Below are 19,874 nucleotides of genomic sequence, written 5' to 3'. Positions count from 1 at the left end.
TAGATACATTTTCCGTGGTTATAAGATGTATTTGATGTATTTAAGCTATTGTATTCATTAATACAGTAGCAAAAATAGGCGTGAATCAGGGAAGTCCAGCTAATCAGTTGTTGTATTCGAGTATATTCAACTGTATTCATGGAGTGAAACATGGGATTACAGCTGGACAGATTATTGTATTCGACTGTATTCACGGCGTGAAACAGGGGATTACACTGTTTTTAAAACAGAAAGTTAATCAATTAACATAATAGACTCCTAATATAACTCAACAAACTCAATTATAACACACAAATTTTGTAATTTCAGTTATAAAAAAGATTCTCAACCGAAAAATACCCCAAAAACATAGCAATCTTCAGAGAAATTATATAATACATCTGAATACATAAATTATATTAATTAAAAAAATATATATGAATACATTCATGGCATATAGCGAGACAGTGAATACAATGAAATACATAGAATACAACGGGATACATTGAAATACAATAAAAAAAAGACAGTGAATACAATGAAATACATGGGATACAACGAGATACATTGAATTACAATAAAAAAAAAGACAATGAATACAATGAAATACATGATAATACATTGAAATATATTAACAGAAAATAAGTTGCTCATCTTCAAACTACGTCGTCTTTGTTCAAGAACAAACCCTAATTTCCGGCGAATCCGCTGTAGCAACGTTTGAAGGTACAACACGCGACACCTTTGAGATTTGAAGGTACAACACGCGTCTTCTTATTTTCTTATTTCGGTGAATCCGGCGAAACATATGCATTTTGATTTGCTTTTAGTGACCTTAACAGAGAAATCTCCTTTCTTGATCTCGTGTCCTCTAACACTGGCAGCAACCAACAGATGAAGAATGAACAAAGAGATAAACATATTAACATTTGAATACATAGTAAACTCAAGTGGTTTTGAAACTTCAGAGAGAGTGTATTGATGACAGAGAAATCGCAATTCAAATATTTGGTGCAAGAAATTGATCGGAATGAAAAGAAAATAGTGTGGGTGAGAGGAATTTTGAGATTGAGCATCGTATTTTCAGAGAATGGGGGAAGAGAATGGGATGTATCAAAGTAGAGAGAGAAATAAAATAGTATAACTGAATAACGTAATTAGTGGCTTAGAGCTAGGAGGTAACCAAAATTAAATATTTTGCTATAAACCTTAAAAGGTATCTATAGAATATAATTTTTTAAAATGGTATTTATTTAAAATAAATAAGTTATTAACCTTTTCTATAGGAGGTAAAAATTCCGTAAGATGCCACATGTTTCTCCCTTTCTCTCTCTAGAAAATCACTTTTAAGTAAATCGCCCCAAGTTTCTCCCTTTCTTTTTCTCTTAAAGAAAAATAATTCTTAATGAGAATTAAGTGTACTTAATTGATGAAGAGAAAGACTTATAAGGTTCCATATTTGCAAGCTTCTGACCTAGGGATGTATATTTTGTAGTAGTAAGTTAGAGCAAGAATTTCAATAATAATACTGCTTTAATATTATTTGAAAGCAGATACATGAATTGGCTTGAGTCGTGCTGGGCACTGTTCAAAGAAACTATTTCAGCAATGTGAAATATTTTTTCAGGATTAAACAACCACATCTCTATTTATTTAGAGGATACAGGAATCAGCAAAATTAAATATTACAAACCCAACTATTTAAAAATGGGCAACAAGAGAAATTAAACTACCAAAAAGAAAGACAACAAAGGGAAGTTGGTGAATAATGAAATTAGAAGGAAAGAGAAGAAGGATTTCCTTTTGTCTTGCTGATGATGATTTTCTTATCCGATTGAGAGCCTATTTATAGGCATATGTGCATAGAATGATATGCTGAGGGAAAGGAACGTGGCAAAGTAATTGCCACTTTTCAAAAACTTCTTACAATTTATCTCTTCCCTTCTAGAAGGCTTGCCACATGTTTTTGGGTAAGACATTTGTCTAACAAAGGGCATTAAAATATTGCCACAATCCCCCACTATTTTAATGACCTTCAAAAATAAACTTGCTGGATTTGTATGGTCTAAATGTAGTAGATTTGGTGTCATCTGGACTATGAACCAAACTTTGATCAATAAAATTTAACTTACAAAATTACTGGTGAAATATAATATTTCTATGAATCAATAATTCTTATTGTAAGTCAGAAATTTTATCAATCACATTTTGTCCCTCGGTAATTTTGCTGTTCAACATGGTTTTGCGCCCAATAGTGTCACACTTCCTTTTTTCACTACACCCCCGGAAGAGGTGTATATATGAGTTTTTTTTTCCAATTAAAGTGACAATCGAAATGAGATTATTTATTTATTTATCAAATTTAGAGTTGCCACTTGGGATAATTTTATGGTGTCCCAAGTCACCGGTTCAATTCCCGAATCGAGGAAAAGATTAACTCTGTATTACAGTCCGCGAACCAGAAATCCAGGAAAGGAATTTTGTTAACCCGGGAGAAGGTGTTAGGCATTCCCGAGTTCTGTGGTTCTAGCACGGTCGCCCAATTGTTATAATTGGCCTATTACCTGATTTTAATACATGTTTCAAATCTATGTGCATTTTAACTTTAAAATCGCTTTTATTCATTTTAAAGAAAATTGCAATGCCATTTAAAATATGTTTTGAACCACGTCACATAAATGCACCCGCAGTCCGCAACACATTTTATATAACATTGTTGAGTTTGGATTTGGGTCACATAAATGCGCACCCGAGTTTAGGAAGGTAATTTATTAAAATAATGCGTCTAAAGCAACTACGCATTTTCTTTAATTTGCGAGGGCCATGGAAAATTCATATAAATGGAATACCTTGATTTCTAAAGGATTGAAATTAATTAAGTGAGGGCCATGGATTTAAGAAATTAAACATTGGGAGATAATAGCTATAATTACCATTATGGATTCACAAATCTACTTTGTAATTTGGCTAATTATTTTACAACATATACAGATAACTCATGGGTTAGCCAGCAACCTAATTGGATATGAATTTGGAAACGAGAAACAGTTGATAATGGAATACTAATTTTCTTTTAAAAAAAATTGATCAAATGCTTCAAAGAACAAATCGAATGACGAATTATTATAGCTAGGAAGAATGAGCAAATTCAGTAGTAGACAATCCAATTCCAAAAGGGATGAAGCAAATTAGAACAATAACAAAATCAATGGGAGAGTAGAGGATCTTGACAAATCTGAAGCACTTGGTTATATACTAGTATCATTTTCAATGGAAAAGCTCAAAAGAAGCAACTCAATATTTCTCGTAAGCTTTCTCACGTTTTTGTAGTCAAACCCTCAGCTTTCTTGATCTCCTTTTCTCTTTTTTTTTTATCGTCTTTTATGAAATCCCACTAATTAAGCTTGTTTACATTTTTGATTCGTGTACTACTAATTCATACTATATGGTTCAAGAAGAAGCTAAGGAAGCAGATCGTACGGAGAATATTAATGCAAATGTTTTCCCTCAATCGTGGTGTGCGAAATTCTCATTTTTCTTCAGCAAGCAACAACAAATCGACAAAATGAACCTAAAAGCACTAAACTACTGTTCACAGAACCAACTAAGAATGCACACAAACTTAGTATGCACACATGTGGGTTCTAAACCATTATTTCATATACAAGCTAAACAACAACAGTAATTCCATAATAAAATGGATCTGAGAACAATTTTTATGGAAAACATGATACTAGTGTCTTTCATGGGGGTAGGACCATTGCCTACAATTTCAGATTAAACCAACAAAAAACAGACAATATTAAAACACCCAAACCAAGTATCCAAATTTGTTTGAACCATTTTTTCGGATGCTTCCATCACACTTCAGTAGCTGACTAACTTATCCACTGTTTTCCACACAAACATTAACGGAAAAAAATCATCACAGCTTAAAACCATTCAGCATTTATGGAGAAATTCATGTTTCTTATCATTTAAAAATATAAATAATTACAAAGCTTTTGTGTTTACCTGCTAAGCGAAAGAAATAGCCAAGTTGACCCAAATAAGGGCCAGCAAAACAGAAGATCGGAGCTCAGCAACAGCAGACTCGATGATTCGGACTTCGAACAGCACCAACCCAGGAAAAACTTTTAAACTTTAAAGCTTCCAGATCTGATGATTTTTTTTATCTTTTTTTTAATTTCAAAGCTATTTCCTCTCTATTTCATGTGTGTTTATGGGAATTTCGAATGAGGAAGATGAGTGATAGAAGAAGGAGAAGATGATCGAATAACGAAGGGGAGCAAGATGGGAAACTCGCGACTGAAGGGAAAACTAGAGAGAGTCCCTCTCTTTTGCGCTGCTATCTTCTTCAGAGAAAGGGAGCCCCCATTATCTGTGTCACGACCCAAAATCCCAACCTGGTCGTGATGGCGCCTCTCGTGGAGACAAGGCCAACCAATAACAAAACAATACATCTCTTTATAATTACTTAGCATGAATAAGTCTAATTCGCAGATAATATAATTACAAGTGCGAAGTAAACATGATAGAATAATGGAAACCATCCCGACTCAGCCTGAAATCGGGGTGTCACAAGCCACGAGCATCTAAAGATCTAAATACTAATACAAGACCAGCAATATACATAATGGAATTTAGAATCAATGAATAAATACGGTGCCGTGAACGCTGACGGTCACCTTGCTCAGCTACAATAGTATACCTTCAGTCCGCTAATAACCCGCTACCGGGTGAACAGTACCTGCAACTGCACGCGAGGTGCAGGGAGTAAAGTGAGTACTTCCAACTCAGTGGTAATAAGAGTAAATAATAACTGAGCGATAAGAAATCACGTAAGAACACTTCATCATGCTATCTAAGACGGTACAACTCTTTTTCTGAAAATAGTAATTCCATGAAAATCCTTTATAAAAAATCTGACTCAGTTTTAAACCTCTTTTGAAAATAATCTTTTTAACAGTTGCAAAATAATTCCATCCATCAGTGTCACTAAGCATAGAAACCCGCCCCTCGGGCAATAACTTCGTTCCTGGTCAGCCACTCGGGCCCCAACACTCAAGGATCAGATAGCACCAGCAAAAGCAGATAAATATCTCCAGAAATAACATAAACAACAAATAGTGCACAAATGCATGAATGCAATGCAATGCATATGATGGTACATTCCAGTACCCACTGCGGCGTGCAGCCCGAGCCATCTATGTTTATTTATCGTTGACGGCACTCACTGGGGTGTGTACATACTCCAGAGGGGCTCCTATAGCCCAAGCGCAATATCTTGGTCAGTCATTGTTACCTGACCGGTCAGCCATTGTTACCTGACCAATTTATATCATACAGTGCCATTGTTACCACTGTTCAAGTATATCATCCAGTGTCATTGTTACCACTGTTTCAAGTATATCACAGTGTCATTGTTACCACTGTTTCAAGTATATCACACAGTGTCATTGTTACCACTGTTTCAAGTCACTTTATAATCAGTCCAGAAAATAATATAATAAGCTCCTTGGGCATTTACAAAATCGAAGTTTCCAACCCGAAATTCATTTAAAATATCATTTAAGTTTTCAAAACTTAGAAATACGATTGGGTTTGTAAAACAACATTTAAAACCTTGGACTGAAGTTAGATGATATGCAAATCATGCTAAGCATTAATATCAATCCTCGAAGGATTTTACAAGTCAACACAAGGCCCCAAACATGGCAATCAGCCCAAATTATAATGATAACAAGTAATTTCAGTCAAATACGCAGTAAAATCAACAACCGGGACGGACCAAGTCACAACCCCCAACGGTGCTCTACCCCACGCTCATATTCGGCGTGCAAGTCACCTCAATACAACACTATGATGTGCAAATCCGGGGTTTTAAACCCTCAAGATATTATTTACAAGTATTACTCACCTCGAACCGGTGAAATCTCTAGCCCACGACGCCTTTGACCATTAAACCGGCCTCCACGCGCGTCGAATCTAACCAAAATCAAAGCGAATACATCACAATATGCTAAGGGAACAATACCCAATCGAAAACAATAGAAAATATCAAGAATCTCGAAATTAGCAAAACCCGAACCCCGTGCCCACATCTTGGAATCGGGTAAAATTTACATTTTTAGAATCCTCATGCCCTCACGAGTCTAACCATACCAAAATTATCCAATTTCAATACCATTTGGTCCTTCAAATTATCATTTTACACTTTTGAAAGGTTTCACAATTTTCTTCCAAATTCCATCTCAAATCACGAATTAAATGATAAATTCAGTGATAGATTCATGTATTCTAGCCAAATCTGAGTTAAAATCACTTACCCCGATGAGTTCCTTGAAAAACCTTCGAAAAATCACCAAAATCCGAGCTCTCTAGGTCAAAACATTAAATAAAACTCAAAACCTCGTATTTATATAGTACCCTTCAGATTCCGACACCGCTGGCCGCATAAAAATGACCGCGGTCCGTGCAAAATCAGCGGGGTCCGCGCAAAAAAGACTGCAGCCGCGCAGCTTTTGACTGCAGTGACAGGCTTCAGTATTTTGGCCATAACTTTCGCTACAGGTGTCCAAATTGCGATATCTTTACCTTTATGGAAACTAGACACGAAGGGCTACAACTATCGTTTTTGAATAACCTCAAAATTCCTTGTGGATCAAACGATATGAGCTTCTGAAGTAGGACCAGTAACCTGCAGATTCTTCCCCTGCGCGGCCGCGCGCCCAGCGCGAGAAGGAGCCCGGTCCGCGCCGCCACTGCTGCCCTCTCCATTTTTCTAAGTTCGGGGGTGTCCGTACTCACTCAAAACTCACCCAAAACACACCCGAGGCCCCCGGGACCTCAACCAAAAGCACCAACAAGTCTGAAAACACATCACGGACTTAGTCGAGGCCTCAAATCACATCACATATCATCAAAATCACCAATTATACATGGATTCAAGCCTAAGAACTTATTTAATTTTTCAAATTTCACAACCGATGCCGAAATGTCGCACCTCCTATTTCCGCACCCGCGGGGCGCGTAGGGAGTTTTCTCCAATTGAAGGACAGTCGAAACGGGATCTATTTATTTGTTTCAGAGTCGCCACCTGGGAAATTTAAGGCCTGCTCTAATCTTTCCTGCGCTCTTTCTCTGTCAATGTCCGCTTGTTGATGCTCTTTGTTGTATCTTCTTGCCTCTTCTAGTTGTGCACGAAGTTGGTCTTCTGATCGTATCCAATGGTCTTTTTCCTTCTTGAATTGTGCCCTGTCTTCTTCGGATTGCCTTACTTGGCGTTCCTTATTAGATCTGGCTTCTTCATTTAATTGTTGGATTCTTTCTTTTGCTTTGCTCAACGCCCTTTCGTTTGTAGCAAGAATTGAATCATAATCTTGCATTCTTTCAAAAAGATTGACGATGTTTTTTTGATCCTTCCAACTCCTCATTGGTGTTTCAGAAGCTTTTTCATTTTTTGAAATCGAGCATGAAGATTTTCATTCTCACAAGCTAGACTCTTCTTCTCGCCTTCGGCTTCTTGTGTTTGCAAATCTTTCTCCAGACTGAGGCTCCTCAGATTTTCCTTTAGGGCATGGATAGTTGCTTTGTACCCTTTTTCCTTTTCTCCCCAGATCAACCGCTCTTGGATTTTATCATTAAAGCTTTGAATGTGGGGTCTTTTTGTTGGCCTTCTTAGCTCAGGTTCTGGTACATCATCCACGCGAGACCGTTTCTCAAACCACCTTGCATATCCAGGATTTATCTCACCCTTTGTAGTGTCTGGGACTTGAGTATCACTTTTCAAGTATCGACATCCATTCCATATCTGCTGAATTAGAGCCTCGGGAATAGTGGCTTCTGGGTGTAATTCGATTACTTGCATACTCAAATCTTCATCATCAGGAACTACTTGGTATCTCCCTAGTTGTCTTAGGACTCTTAGGGGTGCATATGGCTGGATGCTTCTCAATCCCAATAGTAGCAAATAACTATTTGAGGTTGACATGTGTATCACTTCCCTTATCGGGAGCCATCCCAAAGTCCACTCAATTTGATTTGCCGTTAAAGCCCTTAGATGAGATACCCATGCTTCTATCCCTTCTGGAGACTTATAATCTTTTATTCTTTCCTCATAACTCTCGATGCAATTATCATTGCTTGACCCATACTGTATGATCTTGGGCTGTTGTCGGAGATGTTCAATCACCCACATTTGCAACAAAATTTTGCATCCTTCGAAGACTTTTGCTCCTGATTTACATAAAGTCAACGCCCGATAAATGTTTGAGAGAATGATGGGGACAAGGGTGTGATTTTCCTTGGTGGTGAGGATTTGCACAACTTTTGCGGTGTGAATATCAATTGTTCGCTCTTTGTTTGGGAAGACCATGATTCCTAGAAAAGCCACCATGAAGGCAAAGCGACGGTGAATCTGCCAAATGTCTTTGTTTTGCTTGTTAGTAAGGCCTTTCTCATGAATTTCGAATCCATCTGACTTTCAGAACCTTGAATATAAGAAGTTGAAAGAACAACATCCGTTGATGACATTGCTTTTCCTGATTTGATTACTGATGTTCAGAAGACCGAAGAATCGATGTACCGAGGGAGCCTTTGTGAATATCAGGCTCTGATTTCTTAGACTTCCGTCAAAACCAGCATATCCAGCTATCTCCTCTAATGTAGGAGTAAGCTCGAAATCAGAGAACGAAAGACATTGTGAACAGGGTCCCAAAAAGTTACTAATGCTGCAATCAGATCATCACGGGGTTTAACTTTCATAATATCCGTGAGATTTCCCAAATGCTTGACGACCCATTTTTGACCATCTTCGCCTAATTCATACCACCACATTTGAAGCTGAAATAGAAACTCGTCTGTATTCGTGGATGGGGGGTTTTGTGTGGTGCTCATTTTGTATCTGAAAATTAATTTAATAAAGTCAAGATTCATTTTGAAAATATACACTAAAAAATCATTTTCATTTTTTTTTAATTTATTAACACCTTTTTTTTCAAGATTTAAAACTATTTTTTGGGAATTTTTTTAAAACAACCCATTTTATTCCTCGGTTCACACAATGATTTCAATTAAGCTGGTCAACAAGCATGTTCGAGGCAAATGAATGCACAGGTAGCAAGTAGGATGCATCAGGATGGTCTTTTTATTTCGGGTTCACCTGTCCTAGACAGACCCAACCCCTGTGTTGAGTCTCCAAGGTCAAATGTGCATGATGCAAATAGACGTTCCTACTAGGGATCCGGTACATGGCTGAGTTATTCTAGGTAAAAACCTGAGGCATATTGTTCTAAACCTGGCTTACCCAAACGGACAGTTTGAGCCGAAGTGGGGGCAACGTACCGGGAGCACGAAAGTCTACCCGGCCTAGTTACTTGTCCCAACTCCATCTTATTTGGTATGACTTTAACAGAAAGGTGGGTCACGCGCACGCGTACACCATAAATTCAGAAGACTCAGAAAGAAGGGTGTTTCGTAGCAGTTGTATATATTCACAATTCAAATAATATTAAAGCGGTAAAAAAACAACATTTAGCATATTAAGCATATAAACAGTTGAAAATCATATAGTAAATAAAGCCAATTATCGCAGTTATTTAAGCTCGAATTCTTTAAACCCTGAACCAGTGGTTCTGGGTTACAGTTTTCACTTAAGTCCCCAGCAGAGTCGCCAGAGCTGTCGCACCTCCTATTTCCGCACCCGCGGGGCGCGTAGGGAGTTTTCTCCAATTGAAGGACAGTCGAAACGGGATCTATTTATTTGTTTCAGAGTCGCCACCTGAGAAATTTAAGGCGTCCCAAGTCACCGGTTTTAATCCCTGAATCGAGGAGAATATGACTCTGTTTGTTATTCTGCGAACCAGAAATCCTGAGTAAGGAATTCTGTTAATCCGGAAGAAGGTGTTAGGCATTTCCGAATTCCGTGGTTCTAGCACGGTCGCTTAACTGTTTTTTTTTTATTTTTTGGCTTAATTATCTTGGTTTTAATACGTTTTTTATTACATGATTTTATTACCGCTGTCGTTTAGATTATTTACAAATTAAAGATTTTCTTGAAACGAATCACGCGTACGTATATTCGCCTTATACATTTTTATAGATATAAAGAATCATGTCACACATACGTGTACACAATAAAATTGACCATTTTATAGTTTTTATTAAAAATTCATATGTTCAAAATTTAAAATAAAATTAAGAACATCGTCACCCTTGTATTTAAACAATGAACTACACATCTCGGGTTATATGAAATTATTTTAACATCCTCGGAGAAATCCCTTTTATTAAAATGTTCACTCGAAGTTGGGCGAACGCATAATTCGAATTACTTTTAGAAATATAATCAGGTTACGCGAACGCATCCCTAATCGCGCAAAATATTTGTAATGGTATTATGGATTTTCCACAAATTGTTTATTATATTCATACATTTTTATGTGAAAATCATGAGAAATTCCCATTTTTGAGATGCCCTTAAATTCTTTGAAAAGAATTCACAATTTATTAAATGTTGATCGCTGATTATATTTTCGCGTATTAATTACATTCCTCCAAGCTATTCAAATTTAAAGATAAGAATAAACATATGATTAACACTATTTTTTAGTAAATACAATATATGTATACTAAAAATGTGAATAGCGTATGAAACTAAAAAAATCAATTCTTGAATGGAAATGATATTTTCGAAGAATTCTCATTATTCTTTTTGCAACGAATGCTATTTTTGCACTCTTAAAATTGTTACACGTTATAACTCTAATCTACTTCTATATCGCTTGTTCTTAATCCGATATGCATGATTATTTTAGTTAATTATGTTTATGATTGAGTTTGGGATATACATAATCGAAACGATTTCTATTCTCAACCTATGCGAACTATTGGAAAACGCTAACTTTCGCATTGTAAAATTCCTAGGCCCTTTGTTATTAAGAAAGAAAACAAATCTACTTGTTGACTTAATAAAATGATATTGCATACAACATTATTCGCCATATTTTGACCTTGTGAACATAACGGATTTTACTAATGCAACTTTCAACTATTGATTGTAAACATAACCATTGTTATGCCATAATATAACAAAATACAACCAACATCACCTAGCTTTAAACAACAACTAAAAAAAACTAACAAAATAAACCAATAATGTATTTTTTCCTTGATATTTCCATATTATGCTGTACCTAACTAATAATACCATAAAGTTTAAATAATGGCCATCTTTCTGCCATGTTCCCTATTTTGACAATTCAACTACACTAATAAGATTTCAAAATGGATAACACTTATTACAAAACTTTTATACGAATTTCAAAATAAGACAATTAACTTATAGTCATTGTGTCGAACTCACTACTAGTTAATCAATATGAAACAAAGCTGAAATTTAAACTAACAAACTTAAATGAATAGAAAACAGAATTACAATTCGAGCTTCATTTATTTGTCACGTTGAAGCTTTTCATGACAGGAGTTTACAGATATGTACCTGGAAACGAGGGAAGAAGAAGTGAATTTCAGCAGTAATGGCAGCAACAAAATAGGCAGAAAATGCCAAATAACGCAGCTGATTTTGAGCACAATCAACGAGTCCCGTGAAACCAGACCAATAGTAACAGAGATTTGAGAAAAAATTTCAGATTTAAACCACACAGTATCAATAAACAAACACGGACAGATTCCAGGAAAAATATGTTTCGGGTTTTTCTTTCCTTTTTCTATATCTGTTTCAGATTGTGTGTGTGTGTGTGTGTTCTAATTCTTCTGTTTCCTTTTGTTTTCTTCTTTCTTTTCAGATTGTTGTTTCTGATTAGTATGTGTTTCTTTTCTTAATTTCTATCTTTTCCCTCTGTGTATCTCTATGTGTATATGTATCTCTGTGTGTATTCCCTAATGCCTTAAAAATCAGATCCTTTCTTCTAATGTCTGTCCCTGTATTTATACAGGTCTGCCCCCCTCTCTTAAGTGTTGCCTGGACCCCTTCTTTCTTTTAAAAATCAGAAAATCATATCCAAAATCTGCTTTTAAAAACTTTAAATCCCATTAAGTGACCTTTTTCCTGATTTCCAGCATTCCATTACCTTTTGTTTCCCATTATCCCATTAAATTAAAAGCCATTAACATTCCACTTTCAGCCCACTATTATTATCATATTACCCTCACTGTTTTATCCCAGAAATACCCCAGAAATCCTACTGTAATTACTGTTATTACTGCCCTTAAACTAAAATTCAGAATCTGATACAAAACAGATTTTAAAATCTGTCCAGGCTTAATTATCCTTCTGATTTAAACAGCTAATACCAATTCTCTTAAGTTCCTAACACAGTTATATCTATCCAACATTTGTAAACTTGAATTCAAACTTAACATCACAACAACATTACACTGAATTTCAACATAATAAATTAAACTGAACTTCAACATTGAACTAAAATCAAGCAAACACAGGAGCATTGTCAATATACTGACAATGCCCTGAAACTTGATGTTCAGAAATCAACATACATACAACATTTATTTTGACAGACTTATTGATTTACAAACGAGTATTAATCAACTGACTATCAGATACGAAACAACTGATTACAACAAAATAATCCATCCAAAACAGGTTGTTTCAATCAACATTTTCAGAAACATGATTTATAACACAACTAATCGACGAACTTAATCGAGTCGATTACACACATTGTAAATAATCATAACCAACAGAAACAATTCACATTTTGATCAACTAGACGGGTAGGAGACAGAATCATAGAATTAAATAAACAAAAATATGAAAAATTACACAGGTTATTAAAACAAACAACTATACATACGTAGGAAACAAAAGAAATAGGAAAATACCTCTGAATCTTCAACTTCATACGGACTCAAACTCAAATTGGATTCGGACTTTTGAAATCAAACAGACCTTAGTCGAAGTATTTTCAACTGAAAATACTTCGACTAAGGTCGATTAAACCTCAATCCCTCGCTTGAATTGAAAAAATTCCAAGATTGGAATTTTTTTAGGGTTTCAGATTCGAGGATCTTAAATTTGAACACTTCTGGGCAGATTCGAAGAGAACCAAAGATGACACAAGGGTGAGGGAAGCCTAGGGGTCATTTGGTGTTAATTTGGAAGGAATCTGAGTGAGTTCATATTTGATTCGAACCTTCAAAAGAAGATTCGAAGAGTTCTGAGGGGATTCGAACCAAACCAACATTAGATCCATAGCTAGGGTAGTTAGGGGAGGCTACGGTGTGAATTTGGAGACCATCGGAGAGGGTTCAGTTTTCAGACCAACCTTCGATTTAAGATTCGAAGAGTTGGGATCTGATTCGAAGGAAACTAAAGCCAGATCCGTGAAGAGGAGGTTGTGAGGAGTCTGGGGTGTTAAGGTGGTGATCGGCGGCGTTGTTGCCGCCGGGTTTCAGGCGATGGGATGTTAGGGCGGCTAGGGTTAGGGGTGTGCTTTCGGAGAAGATGATGAATAGTGAAGAGGGGGGTGTTTAGTTAGGGGGCCGAGGTAAGGATTTGGGTTTATATAGGGGAGGGGTGAATTGATCCAAGCCGTTGGATCAAACAGAATAGATGGCCAGGATCAATTCATTTAGCCAAACGATGTCGTTTGGTTTAATGCTGGGGTCGGACTGAATCGGGGCAGTGGGTCGGGTAAGGGTTACGGGTAAGGGATGTGGGATCTCAGCCGTTGGATGGATTTAATCCAACGGCCCTTGATGAAGGACGACCAAACGTTGTCGTTTTGGTTCGTTTGAATTGGACCGGACATGGGAGTGTTGGGATTGGGCTGTGGAGGGTTAAATTATTTGGGCCTGATTTTTGTTTAAGATTTTTGGCCCAGATCCGTTTTGCCCATTTAATTTCCACTTCTTTTTAATTTCCAATTTAATTATTAAAATCCTAATAAAAACAAGAATTAACTTTACAAGACATTAATCAACCTTTAACAATTATTAACACATAGACAAAAATATTAATCACACAGTGAAACATTAAAATTAGAACAAATGCATATTTTTGTAATTTTATTTTTAGTCAATTATTAAATGCATATTTAAATCCTAGATATGCATGAAACATGTATTTTTATTTTAATTTTTTTAATTATAACAAAGCAAACATTTACGGACAACACAAATAATTAACAAACACCACACAAATTCTAAAATTGCATACTAAAAGAAATTAATTTTATTATTTATTTTTTTTTGATTTATTTTGGAGTTGTTTTCGGGAGGCAAAAATCACGTGCTCACAGCTGTCCCTCTTTGCGCGGAAACTCGAAGAGTTTTCGTGCAAAGATAAAGTGAGCGGATACGAGCGATTTTTGCCCGTTCAAATACTTCGTGGGAAGCATTTTTTTGAAAGATTTGACCGAACATCTGCTTCAAAGGTTTCCTACATATCCTTGGCTATAAAGGAATCAGGTCAATGTAGTTCGGGAAGTTTTGGGTAGCTGGGACTACCATGGGACTGTGATGCTACTGCTGTTTCGTGCTGCTTTTACTACTTGCTGACCTCCTTATTACACCTTGCTTCAAAGGTATTACAAAAGCTAAACTAGACTATGGTACATGAATTATAAAATCTTATCTAGATCATGCCCTTGCGTTTCTTGTTGTCTTGATATCTTGGTGACTCTTGGGCATTTGGCTTGTTCCGCATTCCCTTTCATTGTGTCCCGTATTTTCTTTATCTGTTTGGGACTCTTGTCGTTTCCTGCTGGGGACTTTGTTGGACTCCTCTGCTTTATTGACTCTAAGTGTGCTCCTTTCTCATATGAGCGGGCTTTTGGTTTCAATGCTTCAATTATATTCCCTTGTTCTCCAGGTGGGCGCCTGACTTCTGTTGCTTCAATTCTTCATCCTCATTCTCCAGGTGGACGCCTGACTTCTTCTTTTTCTTTATCCTCATTCTCCAGGTGGATGCCTGATTTCTTCTTTATCTCTTCATCCTCATTCTCCAGGTGGACGCCCGATTTCTTCTTTTCATCCTCATTCTCCAGGTGGACGCCTGACTTCTTCTTAAATTTTTCATCCTCATTCTCCAGGTGGACGCCTGACTTCTTTTTAATTCTTCATCCTCATTCTCCAGGTGGACGTCTGACTTCTTCTTTTCTTTATCCTCATTCTCCAGGTGGATGCCTTATTTCTTCTTTATCTCTTCATCCTCATTCTCCAGGTGGACGCCTGATTTCTTTTTAATTCTTCATCCTCATTCTCCAGGTGGACGCCTGACTTTTTCTTAAATTCTTTATCCCCATTCTCCAGGTGGACGCCTGACTTCTTCTTTTTCTTCATCCTCATTCTCCAGGTGGACGCCTGACTTCTTCTTAAATTTTTCATCCTCATTCTCCAGGTGGACGCCTGACTTCTTCTTAACTTCTTCATCCTCACTCTCCAGGTGGACGCCTGACTTCTTCTTAAATTTTTCATCCTCATTCTCCAGGTGGACGCCTGACTTCTTCTTTAATTTTTCATCCTCATTCTCCAGGTGGACGCCTGACTTCTTCTTTTCATCCTCATTTTCCAGGTGGACGCCTGACTTCTTCTTAAATTTTTCATCCTCATTCTCCAGGTGGACGCCTGACTTCTTCTTAATTTCTTCATCCTCATTCTCCAGGTGGACGCCTGACTTCTTCTTAAATTTTTCATCCTCATTCTCCAGGTGGACGCCTGACTTCTTCTTAACTTCTTCATCCTCATTCTCCAGGTGGACGCCTGATTTCTTTTTAATTCTTCATCCTCATTCTCCAGGTGGACGCCTGACTTCTTCTTTAATTTTTCACCCTCATTCTCCAGGTGGGCGCCTGACTTCTTCTTTAATTTTTCACCCTCATTCTCCAGGTGGGCGCCTGACTTCTTTTTTTCTTCATCCTCATTCTCCAGGTGGACGCCTGACTTCTTCTTAAATTTTTCATCCTCATTCTCCAGGTGGACGCCTGAGTTCTTCTTAACTTCTTCATCCTCATTCTCCAGGTGGACGCCTGACTTCTTCTTAAATTTTTCATCCTCATTCTCCAGGTGGACGCCTGACTTCTTCTTAATTTCTTCATCCTCATTCTCCAGGTGGACGCCTGACTTCTTCTTAATTTCTTCATCCTCATTCTCCAGGTGGACGCCTGATTTCTTTTTAATTCTTCATCCTCATTCTTCAGGTGGACGTCTGACTTCTTCTTTAATTTTTCATCCTCATTCTCCAGGTGGACGCCTGACTTCTTCTTTTCATCCTCATTCTCCAGGTGGATGCCTGACTTCTTCTTAAATTTTTCATCCTCATTCTCCAGGTGGACGCCTGACTTTTTCTTTATTTCTTCATCGGGTGTTTCCTGACACCAATGTTGTTTTTGCCCCTGTTTTAAATCAAAGAAAACTTTGTTAGTTTTAAAGCAGGATGGTTAACTGGGGCATTTTTGCCGACGGTGGGGCTTCTCTTCGTCTTGCTTTGTTGCCTTGGAATGGTTGAAAAGACTGTTTGTCCTTGTAACTGATCCTTAACTATAGGATCCCCATCTGTATGTTTTCCTTCAAACCCTTTTAACCGTAATCATATGTTCTCCTGATATTGCTGATCCACTTTTGATTTTTCTTACACCCATATCTTATTATTTTTATCACCTCCTGCCCATCATGGCCGTATTTTTGTCCTATGCAACCTTGAATCTTGGTAGTATACCTTGACATTCTTTCTTATTTGTTTGGAACAAAACTCATCTCAAAAGCTTTAGAAGAGTAAGATTATTAGTGACGAAAACATGATGATTTCGACAATTTAGAAAAAAGAAAAATCCAAATTTGGATGATTGTTGGAGAAGGAATAAAGGACTTATCTGATTGGAGTCACTGGCTCCAATGATCATGGCATGCAATTTGGATTAACCAACCCAGTCTTTTAATCAATCTCCTTTCAATTGTCTCATTTTGTTTTCCCCCAAAATTTCCATAACCCAACTTCACTTTTCATTTTACAGACCCGTTTGACTTGCAATATCTCAAAGAGTTTTCACCGACAAACCTTCCTCATTTGTTCATTTCTTACTTCCTTTTCGCCTTATGGTGCCTGCGAAGGTTTTCACCAATAAGACTCTCTCATTTTACTCTCTCAACTTCTGTCATCTTATGGTGCCCGTGTGGGTTTTCACCTATAAGACTCTCTCATTTTTACTTTCTTTTCTTGTTTGTACCAGAGTGTTATGAACCATCTTCATTTGCTTGACTCAACATTTTTCTAAGATTGATCGAAAGGTCTTTTTGGTATGTGGTTGGAAATGGAAAGGTATCAAAAGCTAAACAGTTTTGGTATGTGTTTAAAATTACAACTCTTGGAATCTTTTTCTTATTTCCAATACAATTCTTGCCCCAGTTTCTTGATTGGGGTTTCTTAATGTTTCTTTTTGTGCACATTATGCATATTGTGCACCCTATGACCGAGCTGTGAGGCGCCTACGTATCCTTCTCTAAGGAATCAGGTCAAACGTAGTTCACTAAATAATAGTGATTTTTTTTTGATTATTTCATATTTGATTTTCATTGATTCCAAGAGAGGGTAAGAAAGAAACAAATATGGCTCAAAAGGGAAAGCAAAGGGTATAGTGTTTGGATAGCAGAATAAATTGCCTTTGTCATTCCAATCTTCGAAATAATGCTAAATACAAACATTCAAAAAGTTATGCATAATATCTTTTTACCGCGTCAGAATTGATCGCCATGTCTATGCATTTGCCTTCAATATATGTTAAGCATAGTGCACTATTCGATAATACTCTGGTCACAATGAATGGTCCTTGCCAATTCGGGGCAAATTTTCCTTTTGCCTCAACCTGATGTGGAAGAATACGTTTCAGCACATGCTGACCCACTTCAAACTTCCGTGGACGCACTTTTTTGTTGTATGCTCTTGCTATTCTTCTTTGATACAATTGGCCATGACATACTGCGGCCAATCGTTTTTCATCAATCAAGTTTAACTGTTCCAGACGGTTTTTGACCCATTCATCATCATCAATCTTTGCTTCGGCGATGATCCGAAGGGAAGGAATCTCAATTTCTGTAGGAATTACTACTTCAGTGCCATATACCAACAAATAAGGAGTTGCTCCTACTGAAGTGCGAACAGTAGTGCGATATCCCAATAACGCAAATGGTAGTTTTTCATGCCATTGTCTTGAACCTTCTACCATTTTCCGAAGTATCTTCTTTATGTTTTTGTTAGCTGCCTCGACTGCTCCATTCGCCTTGGGCCGATATGGGGTAGAGTTGCGATGTGTAATCTTAAACTGTTGACATACTTCCTTCATTAAGTTACTATTAAGATTAGCATCGTTATCTGTGATGATCACCTTTGGGATTCCGAATCGACATATGATATTTGAGTGGACAAAATCGACCACAACTTTCTTGGTCACTGATTTGAATGTCTTGGCCTCAACCCATTTGGTAAAATAATCAACGGCTACCAGAATGAACCTGTGCCGATTGGATGCTGCCGGCTCAATTGGTCCTATCACATCCATGCCCCAGGCAGCGAAGGGCCATGGTGCCGACATTGTGTGCAACTCGGATGGTGGAGAATGAATCAAATCTCCGTGTATCTGGCATTGATGACACTTGCGCACAAAACTGATACAATCACACTCCATGGTAAGCCAATAATATCCAGCTCGGAGGATTTTCTTTGCCAGTACATATCCGCTCATGTGGGTCCGCAAACTCCCGAATGTGCTTCAGACATGACAGTCGTAGCTTGTCTGGCATCTATGCATCTTAATAATCCAAGATCTGGTGTTCTTTTATACAAAACTCCTCTGCTTAAGAAGAATCCATTTGCCAATCGCCTAATGGTCCTCTTTTGATCTCCTGTGGCTTGTGCGGGATATATCCCTATCCTGATATACTCCTTGATGTCGTGGAACCATGGTTCATCATCAAATTCTTCTTCAACCATATTGCAATAAGCGTACTGATCGTGGACTTGAATATGTAGTGGGTCCACATAAGCTTTGTCTGGATAGTGCAACATTGATGCCAAGGTAGCCAATGCATCGGCGACCTCATTATGGATCCTTGGAATATGCCGGAACTCCATTGATTGAAACCACTGATAAAGATCATGTAAACATTGTTGGTATGGTATGAGCTTCAAATCTCGGGTTTCCCATTCTCCTTGAATTTGATGTACCAGAAGATCCGAATCTCCCATGACTAAGATTTCTTGGATACCCATGTGTGCGGCTAGCCTTAACCCCATAATACAAGCTTCATATTCAGCCATATTATTGGTGTAATAAAATCGCAGTTGAGCCGTAACAGGATAGTGATGCCCTGTTTCAGAAATGATTACAGCTCCTATCCCGACTCCTTTCATGTTAGCAGCCCCATCGAAGAAAAGTTTCCAACCAGACTTTTCAATTTGCTCAATCTCATCGATATGCATTATTTCTTCATCGGGAAAATAGGTTTTCAACGGCTCGTACTCCTCATCGACCGGGTTTTCAGCTAAATGATCAACCAATGATTGGGCTTTCATTGCAGTCCGAGTCACATAGATGATGTCAAATTCTATGAGCAATATCTGCCACTTTGCAAGTCTTCCCGTTGGCATAGGCTTTTGAAAAATATATTTCAATGGATCCAGACGAGAAATGAGGTAAGTAGTGTATGATGACAAATAGTGTTTCAATTTTTGAGCTACCCAAGTTAGGGCGCAACATGTCTTCTCCAGATGAGTATACTTAACCTTATAAGCTGTGAATTTCTTGCTAAGGTAGTAGATGGCCTGTTCTTTTCTGCCAGTGAGGTCATGTTGCCCCAATACACAACCAAATGAATTTTCCAAGACCGTCAAGTAAAGAATTAGAGGTCTTCCTGGCTCT

General features: G+C 37.5%; 1 long non-coding RNA gene across 1 annotated transcript; it reads right to left on the bottom strand.

The window, feature by feature from the left end:
- Positions 1 to 393: 393 nt before the first annotated feature.
- Positions 394 to 4,527, bottom strand: LOC142161908 (uncharacterized). Its single transcript, XR_012693633.1, has 2 exons — positions 3,994 to 4,527; positions 394 to 856 (listed from the first exon to the last, which is right to left on the bottom strand). It is a non-coding gene; the product is annotated as an uncharacterized LOC142161908 (long non-coding RNA).
- Positions 4,528 to 19,874: the final 15,347 nt, after the last annotated feature.

Source organism: Nicotiana tabacum, chromosome 7, assembly GCF_000715075.1.
Source record: "Nicotiana tabacum cultivar K326 chromosome 7, ASM71507v2, whole genome shotgun sequence".
Lineage (NCBI taxonomy): Eukaryota > Viridiplantae > Streptophyta > Magnoliopsida > Solanales > Solanaceae > Nicotiana > Nicotiana tabacum.
Note: the sequence above shows the minus strand (reverse complement) of the source record. Positions and strands in the feature narration are given on the sequence as shown.